Below are 13,142 nucleotides of genomic sequence, written 5' to 3' on the forward strand. Positions count from 1 at the left end.
TTCCCTGTTTCCCACTCTGCCCTCCTCAGCAATTAGGTTGGGGTGGGCAAAAGGTTTTGATGTGATGCAGCCAGGACATCTGATCCAGTTTGTCCAAAGGGATATTCCATACCATACAGGGTAATGCTCACCTGTGTTCCCAAGCTGCCACTGCTTGGAGACCATCTAGGTATCAATCTGCTGGTGGAGAGTGACTGCTTTTTCTCACCACCAGTGGTATATTTCTTCATTTGTATTTACAAATACGCTTCTTAAACTAGTCTTTAGCCATGAGGATTTTCCTTCTGCTTTTCCAGTACTTTACTCCCTGCCACTACAGGAAAGCTGTGGGAACAAGATGCTGCTTGAGGACTTAAACTATCAGCTGGTGCCAACCCACAGAAGTCCTTTTTAGGCACACCACATAGGGCTCATGTTAACTATACTCTTTATCAGATTGTGTTAGACTGAATTCACAGATGTTACAACTGTTCAGCTGTTTCTTGGCAAGTTCCCATTTGCTGTTGCTTGTCACAGTGTTGACATTCTTGTTCCCATCACTGGTTTTCTCATTCCCTTATCTGCTCCCTTTACTGCTGTACACCAAGACTGAGGATTCAGGGCTCAGGATCTGCTTTTGGTTTTTCCAGCATAACCAGCGCTACGTAGGGTAAGTGGTTAGCACTGACCATATGATGGGTTTGACTGGGGAAACCCAACCAGCCAGAGTTCCAAGAAGACTGAGCAGAAGGCAGATATTTTGGATACTGCCCGAGGAGGTGACTCATACCAAAAAGGTGCCACTGTAAAATAAATTGCCAGAAAATGGGAATCAGCATGCTCTGTTTACTGATGTGTCCCATCATATTTTGGAAAACTATCAGAAGTGGAGAACTGGTCTATGGATTCCCATACAATGTGTCTCAAAAACTGTGGAAGAAAAAGGCAGATCAAGACATTTTGCAGTTGAGTCCAGATACTGCTGAAAGAGAAAAGTGGACAACAGTCTCTCTCTGTACTGACTCTTGGCTGGTGGCAAATGCTTGGGTTACTGTGGCCGCAGAGGTAAATCTGGGCTGCTGCACTGAGGCAAGACATTGCTGCTGGAGTAGGGGACCTTCCTGTAAAGGTACATCATGGAAAATCCCACATACCCAAAAGCCATGGCAGTGAAGAGTGTCAAAACCACAAGCAGCTAAACCTGGCTGCCAGAAAAGAAGATGACATTTCCACTGTCTGTAAAAAAAAAAAAATGGCAAGCCGTCAAACACATATGAAGCTGTTTTGAGAATGGACATGTATGAGTGTCTAGGATAAAGGATATCCTTAGAGAGGATATTCTCCAGACATGGCTAGACACATGTCAGTTTTCTAGAGAAAACATAAAGTAGAGTATCAAAGTTTGTAGTACGGAAGCAACAAGTTAGAAAAACACTTCTTACAGAGACTGCCTGAACCATTTCCCTCAAACAGAACTAAAAAAAAAGAAAAATTGCATGACTTGTGCAGAAATGCTCTGAGGACTATGTCTTTTTGGGGTCCAAGGCTGGATCTACATCGAAATATTAAGAGGGAAGAACCAAGGACAATTATTTCCCAGGACCAGACTGATTTTCTTTCAGCCTTGACTCTGACAAAACTTCCCAATGTACCCAGAGGAGACCTTGAGGTAAGCACACTTGAGTTCTCGTCATCAAGAACACTTCAGAAAACTCTATGTTGAGTAAACTTGCACATGATCAATATGAATGTTAGATGAATTGGGAGTTGAGGATTCAGATTCTCCCTGAATGGTCAATGTCAGGAGCATAAAACTGACAGGCGGAGTCCTATGTTTAATACTGAAGCACCCAGTTTAAGCTCAAGCCTGAAAACCCAAGAAAATCACTTTGTACAATGAGATAGCGAAACTCAAATCAGTTATCATTTAATACCAATGTTTTATATTCATACACACATAGTGTTAATTAGTTATCTTTTTAGGATGCTACTCACACAATGGAGTTTTTGATTACTTTTTTTGTACTTTATGGTTCTCCTTTCGTTATGCACGGCTGGCACTTTTTTTAAACAACGTATGATTAACAGAATTACAAATCATATATGGGCACATTCTCTTGTGTTTCTTCACAAGTCAGAACAAAGTTCTTGTCAGGCAAGCGTAATTCCTTAAAGAAAGAGCTAGTGTAGTAAGTGCTCTATCAAAGTGCTTTATCAACTGTTCTTCAGAGCAAACAATGATGAATAAAGTTTTAGAGATTATGCATTAGAAGTAATTCCTGACAATATTGAAGAGATGATGCTGTGGACAAGAAACTGCTTCCTTTAGAAAGTTCTACAGAAACTAGCTGGTGGAAGTACTCTGAATTCCTGAATTAGAAGGACCATATTGGCAGCTGGCCTTTAACTCTCTTGACTTCATACACAAATTAGTTTGAAAATGTTCTGATTGCAAATGGCTCCAAAAGAAAAACAAAAAAAATAAGTTACCTGCAAAACCCTACAACTTCTTTTCCCAAATTCATCTGCTAATTGCCTTCCAATGAGGTCATTTCTGTCTTCTGATTTGTGTGTTGTAATGCTCTACTATTTAATTTTTCTTTTTTTTTTTTAATACCCATTAGTGCTACAGAGGCAATCAAGCTAAGACAGTGTAAATAGTCACACATTACAGAGTTCAATTTCAGTTCGTGTTTCACTTACAGCTGTAGATGGTTCTGGATTTGGTATATTTGAATGAACTGCTAATCTACAGAATCATTAATGCTGGTGGTAATAGAGGAAAAATAATCCACCGGTCTGAACCTCAGATGCCAGGATATAGTTACAAGGTTAATCAGTATTTTAAATTGTATGTGCACATTGATTTTGCTTAAGTAATACAGAGTCAATGTAGAAATTATTGTGATAAGACACAAACCCTCAAAATGAGGCTTTTTGCAGCTACTTCTCATAGTGAAACAGCATATATAAATTATTCAGTGTAACAGCAGAAGTCTAACAAAAAATAAACAAAAGCAACTCTTTCCCTCTCCTCCTCCCCCTACTTTTTCCTTGCTCTTTCACTACAGTTCTCAAAATATAACAGTTTCTGCCACCTCTGCAAATTCAGGTAAGCAGCAGCAATACACAGGGAAACAGGCAAGGCACACTGCAGATACAGCTATTGTTAAACAAGTAACAAACATTGTTCATTTCAGCTTCGTTCAAAAAAAAAAAAAAAAAAAATCACACAAAGCACTTCACCCCACCTTGCAAATGGAAACGAACAGAAATTAAAGGGATTTCTTTCCTTTGTAATGGTTTTTGAGTTTCTTCCAACATGCAGACTCCAAATGTAAATGTATGTCATAAAAACATTACTTATTTTTTTAACCTTGGTTTATCTACACATATTCTTTACAAAGAAATACAACTCTTATGTTTCAAGCCCTTTACCATCTGAGATAGTATAATTACTGTTACTGATACATACAAAATGACACTCCTTTACTGAAGTTGTGGAAGGCAACTTACCTCCTTGTAAGAGATGTCTGTGTGTGGGTACTGGGGTTGAAGTACACACCCTGCATACTTTTCTATTGCTGTGATTTGTCTTTAGCAAAGGTAGGTGACTGTAAAGATATCCAAAATCGATCACATCTAATTTAGTTACACCATAGGTTTGAAATGTTCTCATTTTTGTGTTATCAGTCTGATTTAGTTTACAAAAAAAGAAATTGGGGGTTCTTAGTCTGAGATTTTGTTACTGTAAAGAAAGAGAGTGCAGTACAAAGCTGTAATACATGCAGCTCATCTACTGTTTAGAGAAGTAATTTAGTAACAACTATCTTTGTAACTTAGATCAACAATTGAGAGAAGGCAAAGTGAATACATGAAAATAGGAAGCCCAGTAAAATAGTTAAACTGTCAAACTAGACATTGGAGAACTGGATTTAAGCCTATACTTCACCACAAACTTCTGTGTGGTAAACCAATCACTTAGCTTTATGAAAGAGTGAGTCAAGGCATACATTTAAAACCTTAAGTTGATGTCCTGAATGGTCCTTTTCTTCCTCTTCTCTGGACCTCTCACACAGTGGCTCAACCAGAAGGGAAATGAGGAATTCAGTTCTTACTCATAAAAACGCTTCAGTGTATTATATTAGCCATAACAGAGAGAAATTGCAACTCACACCTTATCAATTAGCTGGTGTCACACACTTTCCCTCCACTCCCCCTTCCACAAGTATGAAACACTTTCCAAAGGAGAAATAGATAGCTCCCCAAAGTCAAACTATTTTGATTTTTGCAGCTAAGTCAGTCTCCTGGGAAATGAGGCTTTGAATCCTCTTCAGCAAATACTAAATTTAAGAAATAGGAAGAGAATTCTTCCCCAGCACCAATTCTTCCTCCTTTTTTTGTCCTTTTCCAGCAAAAATGTGAGAAGCAAAACCTACACTCAGTTGAGAAAGGACAGAGGACAAGCAACAGAAAAGCCCCGGACAACAAGCATCACAACTACGAAAGCCTGTCAAAGATTTCTTATCACAACTCTTGCCCATGTGCTTCTTGTTGCTACCTGTGAGCAGATCCAAATGGTTTTGATCCCATTAGAAGGGCTTTACTTACCATGGGCCTTGTACAAATTTTATACACTGAAAAGATCTGTGGTGCTGGAGGCACTCAACATGCAAAAGCAAGGCTGTGTGTCACGTTTCTTCAAAGTACCTAAGTATTCTGCTCGATCTAATGTGTCTGATAAGAGTTCTAATATCTACTGACCTTCTGCTGTATCCACAGCCAGTGCCACAATTTGTCTTGCATTGCTGTAGTCGTGTCACAGCAATGCCATGCACAGAAGCTACAAAGTATTTAGCCACTGCAGATATGCAGGGCACAAATTCTTCACAAGCAGTGAGAAGAGAAAACAGGGGAAACTCTACACCTTCAAGATTTTATCTAGCACAAAGTTTATTTGTGTAGACAGTCTGACTGGTGTGCTTTGAGCAACACTTTAGAAATGAGTATTCGGGAAACGACAAATAGTCTAAGAAAAATCAGTACCAGAAACTAACTTGGTTTGTATCATAACCTGTTTTTATGCACAGCTGAATTATCTGGAGTTTCACTTCATCTCCTTTTTCTCATCAAGGAAACACAGACAACAACAATAACAATCTTTGGCCTGCGCTCCTGGGCTGCATCTGAACTGTGCTTGAGGTTACTCAAAGGGTGGCTTCAAAAGCATCTACATGAATCATGAGGGAACAGGTCACCTGGGCCACAGCTCTCCCCGTGTCATATACATTATGAAAGCCTTATGAAGCCAGAGGAGTCAGTTACACAAAAGCATACACCACTGGAAATTTAAGCTGGATTTAAGATGCTCTGCACTGCTGAAGCAGTGCAAAGCTGCCTTTAGAGATTTGTGAATGTAGCTTCTTATTGTTACACCTCAGCTTTCAATAAATTCTCCCCGAGGGAACATATGCTTTCCTTCTCGAGTTTCTATTGTTTGGATTATCTTTTACTGTCTATGGCACATAATTTATTAGCATCCTGCACTCACTTTTTCTTATTGAATTAACAAATGCATCCCACCAAATAAGGTGAGGAAAACAAGTTACTCACGGCAACTAGCACACAAGGAACACAAACCCAACCCTCCAGTTCTCAGGAGAAGCCTTTGTGCTCTCTGGCTCATTAAAGATTGAATCCCCACATGCACTGGGATATGAAAGCCAGCTGGTACCACTTAGTCCCTACTTAAATCCAATACCCAAGGGATGTAAAAACCTCATAAATGAGGAATTTCTAGCAGTACTTGGTTTAGGTACTTTTAATTTGGTTTAATGATAACCTGGCAAACATAGTCTGAAGATATTTATAAGTACAAATTATACAAAGCTTCCTTTTTTTCTTTATATGCTTCCCCATACCCTTCCCTCAAACAAACAAACAAACAAACAAAAAAAAAAAAAAAAAAAAAAAAAAAAAAAAAAAAAGTTCATGGTCATTCATGTGCAGTATCATGGAATTAACCATTACTTGGAAATGACCATTCCCTCTCATGATCCTGGGGTTAGTCTACTTTAAATCAGTAACTGTTCAGAAGGCAAGGTTGTTACAGGCTTTATAGGAGCTCTCTAACATTGCTAAATTTTTTATTTTTGCATGTTGTCTCCTACATCTGTTTTTCTTTTTGACTTATTAAGGTTTTCCTCACTTTTATTTTAAACAAAATGCTAGCTTTACTTTTATGACATTGAGGTGTTTTGATCAGATCCTCAACTGGTTTAAACTGACATAATTCCATAGCTCTGTGGGCTTGTCTAGGTTTACCACCACTGTCTGTGCCTTTTTGCTTTACTATTGAGACAAAAACAAACTGGTGTACTAGGTTCACCTTATCAGACAAATAAATTGTCAATGTCATGATTTATCCTGAATAGCAGATGTTTTCTAAAAGAGATTTTCTTGAAAATAAGGGTGTTAAAAATGACCTAAATATACTGCAGCAAAATACTGAAGGCAATCAGCAAGACTGTTATTATTTCTTGAGATGGATAGAAATCTGCTATTTTATACCTTCCCTTCCAATATCCCAAAGAATAATGATGTGATTTAAGAACATAAAGCTTGCTGCTCAATTGTGGCAATTTATGTTCCTGTAAACTTGATGTAAGCCTGAACAGCCCAATATTTTTACTGTGCATTGTAAAGAATGGCATCTCAAAGGTCATAGCAATTTCCACCATTTTACTTTCCAAATTTATTTCTCCTTAGTTTTTTCACAGGGAAGTGTTGAGAGAGTTTACCTCTGACCCAACCTACTTTCCTAAAAACTTGAACTGTGTATAAAGAACGAAGTGATTGTTCAATGAATAGGTTCTTTTCTGGGTAACACGACTGAAAGACAAACCTCACATCATAAGGAGGTATAATGTATCCCTAAATGCATTTCAATTCCAAAGTGAGAATGGTAAGCAACCTCTCGCTCTGACCTTTTCTCTCTTCACTGTATGTAATGTTTTCAGATTCTGTTGAGGAGTGTGTCTAATTCATTTTTCCGGCTTAGTGAGACTCACCCCGAGTCATTTCCTATTTGCTCTCTTGCTGTGAGTGGAGTCACATTCCCAGGGAGAAGTCAGCTCAGTTCCAGTGATTATCTCCGCTGTGAGCGTGCCCGGACCCCGACGATGGCCTGAGAGGACGCCTGCTCACGCTGAGAACATAGTTTAACACTATGTTAATAAACACACAGGGAATGTGTTATGCAAACAAAGGCCCCGAGGCAAATCCCTCTGCCCTCAGAGATGCAAAAGGAGTTTGGGGGGAACAAGGGAATAGTACTGCATTTGAAAAGCAGCCTCATTGTAAATGTGTCCAGATTTGCAGTGGGAAGAGTTAACGTGAAGACACGCTGTCTATCATTCTCTTTTGCCCTTCTTTTGAAGATCATTAGAGTTGGCATTAAGAGGAGTTATACGGATTAAAGGCAGCTAGGTCTGTATTAAAGGCAGCTAGGTCTGCTCTAGCTAGCTGCTCGATAAAGCAGCTATCATCACAAAGCAGCATACCTTCAGCAGGCTATTAATTACATCCCACTAAAGTCCTTAAAAGGTAGTTGATTATAACCTTAAAATTTCACCACTTGCTTCTCGGAGACCTTAAATTTAAATAATATTAAAAATATTGAATAATGAAATAATACATTTAATAATATCACAAATGAGTAAATAAAAAATCATTGATATAATATAAATATATTAAGTAAAAAGTATTAAGATAAATACTAAATAATAAAGTGTCATAATAAGGATAATATTTAAAGTGTAATAAAAGTAATAATAAAATAAAGCCTTCCCGTTGCTGTGCTTAAAAATCTTTTGTATAATGACTTTTTTTTTTCTAAACTGAACTATGACAAAGGATCATCACCTTCTTAAACTCTCTATACCCCCACCCCAGAACCCAACACTAAATTTAGAAATGGCTCCGGTTCTTCAATCAAGCTAAAATCTCACCACTCTCCCCTTTTCTTCATCTCTCCTCATCCCCATGTTGATTTTACTCTCCAACCACACAGAGATATACATTAGAAAATCTCACACTTTAACATGTCACTACAATACAGAAAAATGTCAGCCTTAAAGGCATCAGGGAAAAAAATTTAAAGTATGCAGGAATGATAAAAAATATCCATGCACTTATTGAAGCTTGTTTCAAAATCACAAAGAAAAAGGATAGGAAGCCTCAGTACTTACACATACTCTTACCATTCTTCTGTTTTCATTAACATTTGTATAATTAATTAGAGTCCTCGGGGGAAAAATAACCAACACTTCTTTACACTTCTTTAGTTCTGAAAAACAATCAAGATCTATAATAGCCTCTCAGTTCTGAAGTTTAATGTAAGCTTGTATGAGTGAGGGAACCATAGTTGTTTTCTTTCTGCTTTTTTACCAAAAAAAAAAAAAAAAAAAAAAAAAAAATAATAATAATAAATGATGTTTGGGACTAAAGGCTTTTAAAAACTAATAATTCCATGTCCCAGTAGCAAATAATACATTTAAGAGTCTAGGATGAATTAAACAACTTGTATTTTTTGGTACAGTACTGTATCATTTACAACCTAGTCAAATTGTATCAAATACAACAACAATCCCATAGCATTTTAACATAATTTATAGCTCCATGAGGTAAACAGAAGGAGGTTTTTTGTTGCCTTCTGTTTGCTGCTTTAATCACATTCTGGGGACACAATTCTGCATGGAAGTGGCTGTAAATATGCTCACGCATTTCCAGCTCATGGAGGCGGTTACAATGTGCATATTAAGGACAAGTTTTACAACCAAATGCGTGATGCAGAATGCTTTGATACCAATGAAATTGCACATCTCTAAGGGTGAGATTAATCCCGTCAAACTTTGGCTGCTCAGGAAACTAGCCATAAAATGGCTGGACTATATAGTCAACGGAGTTAAGTAACTCCAGAGGGGGATTCCTCCTGTCAGCTTTGGACGTCAAAGTTTGTCTGCTAAGGAGATGTCGGACACACTCCTCTGACTTGAAGAGCATGCCTACATGGGATGTTTAGATTAGACACCTAATTTCCAGACAAGTGAAGCTAGCAAACCTAACCCCATGCTGCAGCCTATCTGCACCACATCTAAAGCCAACTTCAAGATTGTTTCTTTATGGAAGCCTGAGCTGGGAACTGAACTGAGGTACAATGAAGATTTGGAGCGACTGCAGCAGAGATTTCATTGTGCATTTCTTGCCTGGGTACCTCTGTGGGGATCCTAGCCAGCCTCCATTGGGATTGCAGCCACAGTGCCTGTGATGATCTCACAGCTGAGAAGATTTAGGCTCCCTCCTCAGCCCCAAGTATTGCAATGTGCACAGGATAACTCAGAGGATGGAATCAGGATGATCCCTCTCTTGATGATGAGAAGGAAAATCACTGGGCACTGCCTCATCCAGTCAGCTAATTATCAAATCCAAGTTTATTCAGTGTCCTTGGCCTACCGATAGCTAGGGACTTTGGAAAAGAACACCCCTCATGAACTGTGTATACGAGAAATCGGTGTGACATATAGATAAATCCAGATACTTGAGCAAAGTATTTTTGCTGCCTGCAGGGCACAATGACAAGGAGAAAATTATAGCCTGTACTGGGTTTTTCTGCAACATAAAATGCACATAAAATCTTTTTATGCCCTCATGCTCCGGTTTGCTCTGCCCAACTGACAAGGTGCACCAACATGTTGGTATCAGTTTACACATCTTTTTTTGCAGAGAGGAATCCTGTGTCACATGGCAAATGTTTCTTGCTGAGGCACTTTCCCCTCCACACCTGCAGTGCTGCAGCCCAGCTAGCAACCACTGACTGACTGCCTCTAAAAGGCTGCTCTGTGATCATTCCTTCCCCTTCCTTGACACACTGACATGTGCTGCAGAGACTATTACCTAACATTGTGGAAAACCACAGCACAAAAGGTTATGTATACTGCACTGCAGGCACAATTTGCATCCAGCCTTTGAAACTTCCCCTCCTTCCTCTGGCTTGAGGTAGAAAACAGGGCATTACAGTTCTGGGTGAACAAAGGCTGAGAGTCTGTTATGAGCCTCAGGGAAGTCAGGGTGCCAAACCTACCACCTTGGCAAAGTGGTAGTTAGTCAAAATGTTTATCATAAGAATAATGAAGGAGGAGAGAGGAAAAGATGCTAAGCAATCACTTTTTCACAATCCTGTTCTGTGGAGTTTGCAGTTCTCCTGGTATAAGCCAGATGGGCAAGTGGGGGGTCATGGTCTCACTGGAGGCTGGATTGCATGATCTCCCTCAGTGTTATTGCTCTGGACCCACTGCTGCACAACCAGAACCTAAGGGAACAGTGTGGGACACAAGCTCAAAACCATCCAGGCCAGATTCTTCAGTGACTGGTACTGGGGGTCTTACAAACCCCGAAAGCCTCTGCTGCAGCAGGAAACAGAGGCCATGGGGGAGCACCTCAAATCTTGGATAGTCTGAGGCCAGCTAACATCCCACCCCAAGTACTCAAGTACTTGGCCCACCTTCTTCCTGTGTAACATCTGGCCATACTCTCCAGGGCAATCCACATGGGAACCAGTGTGCAGGTTATTTTCTGGCACAGCTCTTAAGTTCTCTGTAACTCAAATAACATTTTTCAAGGATGCTAGCAGGCAGACCAAGCCGTTTTTTTTTTTTTTTTTTTTTTTTTTTTGGCTGCCCTGTCTCCTTGTCTAGTAATAATATATTAGTGATTATACATGACACTTACATAAAATTCTTCATCTGAACTGCTTCACTGCCCTGCAGAAAAAAAGGAACAGTCTCTGTCCTTACATTACTAAGGGGGAAAGATGTGCTAACTGCAGTGACAGAGCAGAGCTCCTGAGTACACCAAGCAACAGGACTCACAGCCAGTCCTGAGACTTAACACTGCACTTCTTCCATTCCACCTGGCATCCAAAATTGTCCTCATAATTATCCTTTCCCCAGCACTTCTTTTGTTTTTCCAGTAAAATTTTTCCCACATTTATATTATTGTTACTGATTTATCTAATGCTTTCTTCCTCAACCACAGAATTCACAGCCAGTACACAGCCCTTCATTAACTCTTCTCCACAGGACTGAGGCAGTCTTTTGCTGATGCCTGAGACAGAGAAAAAAATGACTGACAATGCACAAGGCAGCAGGGGCTGGATGTATCTTCCTCCCTGGCTGGACTTTCCTCACTTTAAGCTGCCCTAAAAGCACAGACAGAAAAATGAGGATGTGCAGTAGGGAGGAAAAAAAAAAAAAAAAAAAAAAATTAACATGTTCTAAACTGTCTCACTTACCTGATAGACTCACCGTGGAAACCTTGCACTGCTGCACCTGAATAAAATTTCTATTTGGTAGAATGACAGGATGACAGAAGTCCCAACATGCAAGTTCACAAGGCAGTGAAGAAAGTATGAATTTCCTCACTAACACCATGCAACATTTTTCCATGGCATATGACTGAAGTGCAGCTGTACCATGTTCCTTCGACAATAATAGTTCACAAGTCAAAGCATAATTAAATTTTAGTACAGATCCCACTAGAACATGCATTGACTTGGGTGCTTGAAGTATGAGCATGACTGGTGGCAGCCAAATAATTTTGATTATTACCAGGCATGGTGAAAGCTCTCAGAATTTCATCATTTCTTTTATTCTCTTATACTGGAGAAAAAGAAGTATTAGACATAAACTCAGCAGGTTCTTTTTCAAAGAATCTTTTAAGTACAGCCTCAGATTTTGTTTGGATATAGACAGAATGGTACATTGGAAAATCAGTCCAAAAGAGACTTTTTAAAGTGTTTTCTTCATCTCAGAATAGTCCACACAGTGAGATTTCTGTCAAAGAGGCACAGTATAGTTCAGGTTCTCTTGAACACACAGAAGATCAGCCAGTGTGCTCAGCTAACTTGTTCGTCAGTTTTTATTTGCAAAGGACAGCATCTGGTACTTAATCTCCAGAGTAGAAGGAACCATTTACACAGATCTGAGACCACTTTGTGACAGGTGCCAAAGAGTCATTTCCAAAGGCTTGTGAGCTGACCATATGCTACATCTTTCCCAAGCTGGAATAAAGGTATTCAGCCATCATAAAATTCATTAGCATCACAGGATAAATAGATAAATTAGTAATGAAATCATACTAAATATATTGTAGGTATATTTATGTCTCAAATAAACAAAGCAAAACTTATTATAATATCAAAAATATGGTTCAGGGTTTGATTCCAGAAACACATAAAGATCCATCTGAATATTTGGTTTTGTAATACATTAAAAAAAAAAAAAAAAAAAAAGGTACGCCACAATATTACTTCTATATGATAGTCTATGTTCAATATATTACCACTCAAACAAGCCTGAAATTACATTTATAGAAAGTTCTTTACCAAGATGTGACCAAAAACATGGGAAGAATTCTCCAAATAATCATTATAAATAATAAATCAGCAAATTATTCATTAATCACAGTGTTTTTCAGTCTGATTTAATTTAGTTCGTGTCCCAAGACTGAACTAGCAGAAGGAGAGGAACAGGAGTCTGGATACTAAAGTTTCACTTGTGGGAAGTGATGAGTAGGATCATATAAAAAACCAGTCACGAGATTTTCCTTGTCATCATTTTTGTGGAAAAATTCTGAACTGGGCTGAGGTACAGAAATTTTGCAGGTCTCAAGTTTCCCTAAGTCTGACCTCAGAAATCCATATTCCTTAACAGAGGGTGAAAAGCAAAGAAAAGCGAAAAGAAAAGAAAAGAAAAGAAAAGAAAAGAAAAGAAAAGAAAAGAAAAGAAAAGAAAAGAAAAGAAAAGAAAAGAAAAGAAAAGAAAAGAAAGAAAAGAAAAGAAAAGAAAAAAAAAAAAAAAAAAGATCCACATGTTGTTCTCCTGGTTGTCAAAATCCCCCAACGTTATATATCTGGGCAGCTGTTTCTATTGCTTTTTCAGAGGCACTGCTCGGGATAGGAAACTTTTCTACATTTCTCAGAAGATCTGGAGTAAAAGGGAGAGGACTGAGGGGTCTCCTGTGTGAGAAAGAAAAATCTTGCCTCTCATGATGGATGCTACACAAATGGTATTTCACACACTTTGTGAACTCTAGCTCTTATTCCA

This window comes from Hirundo rustica, chromosome 1 (genome assembly GCF_015227805.2).
Source record: "Hirundo rustica isolate bHirRus1 chromosome 1, bHirRus1.pri.v3, whole genome shotgun sequence".
NCBI classification, from domain to species: domain Eukaryota; kingdom Metazoa; phylum Chordata; class Aves; order Passeriformes; family Hirundinidae; genus Hirundo; species Hirundo rustica.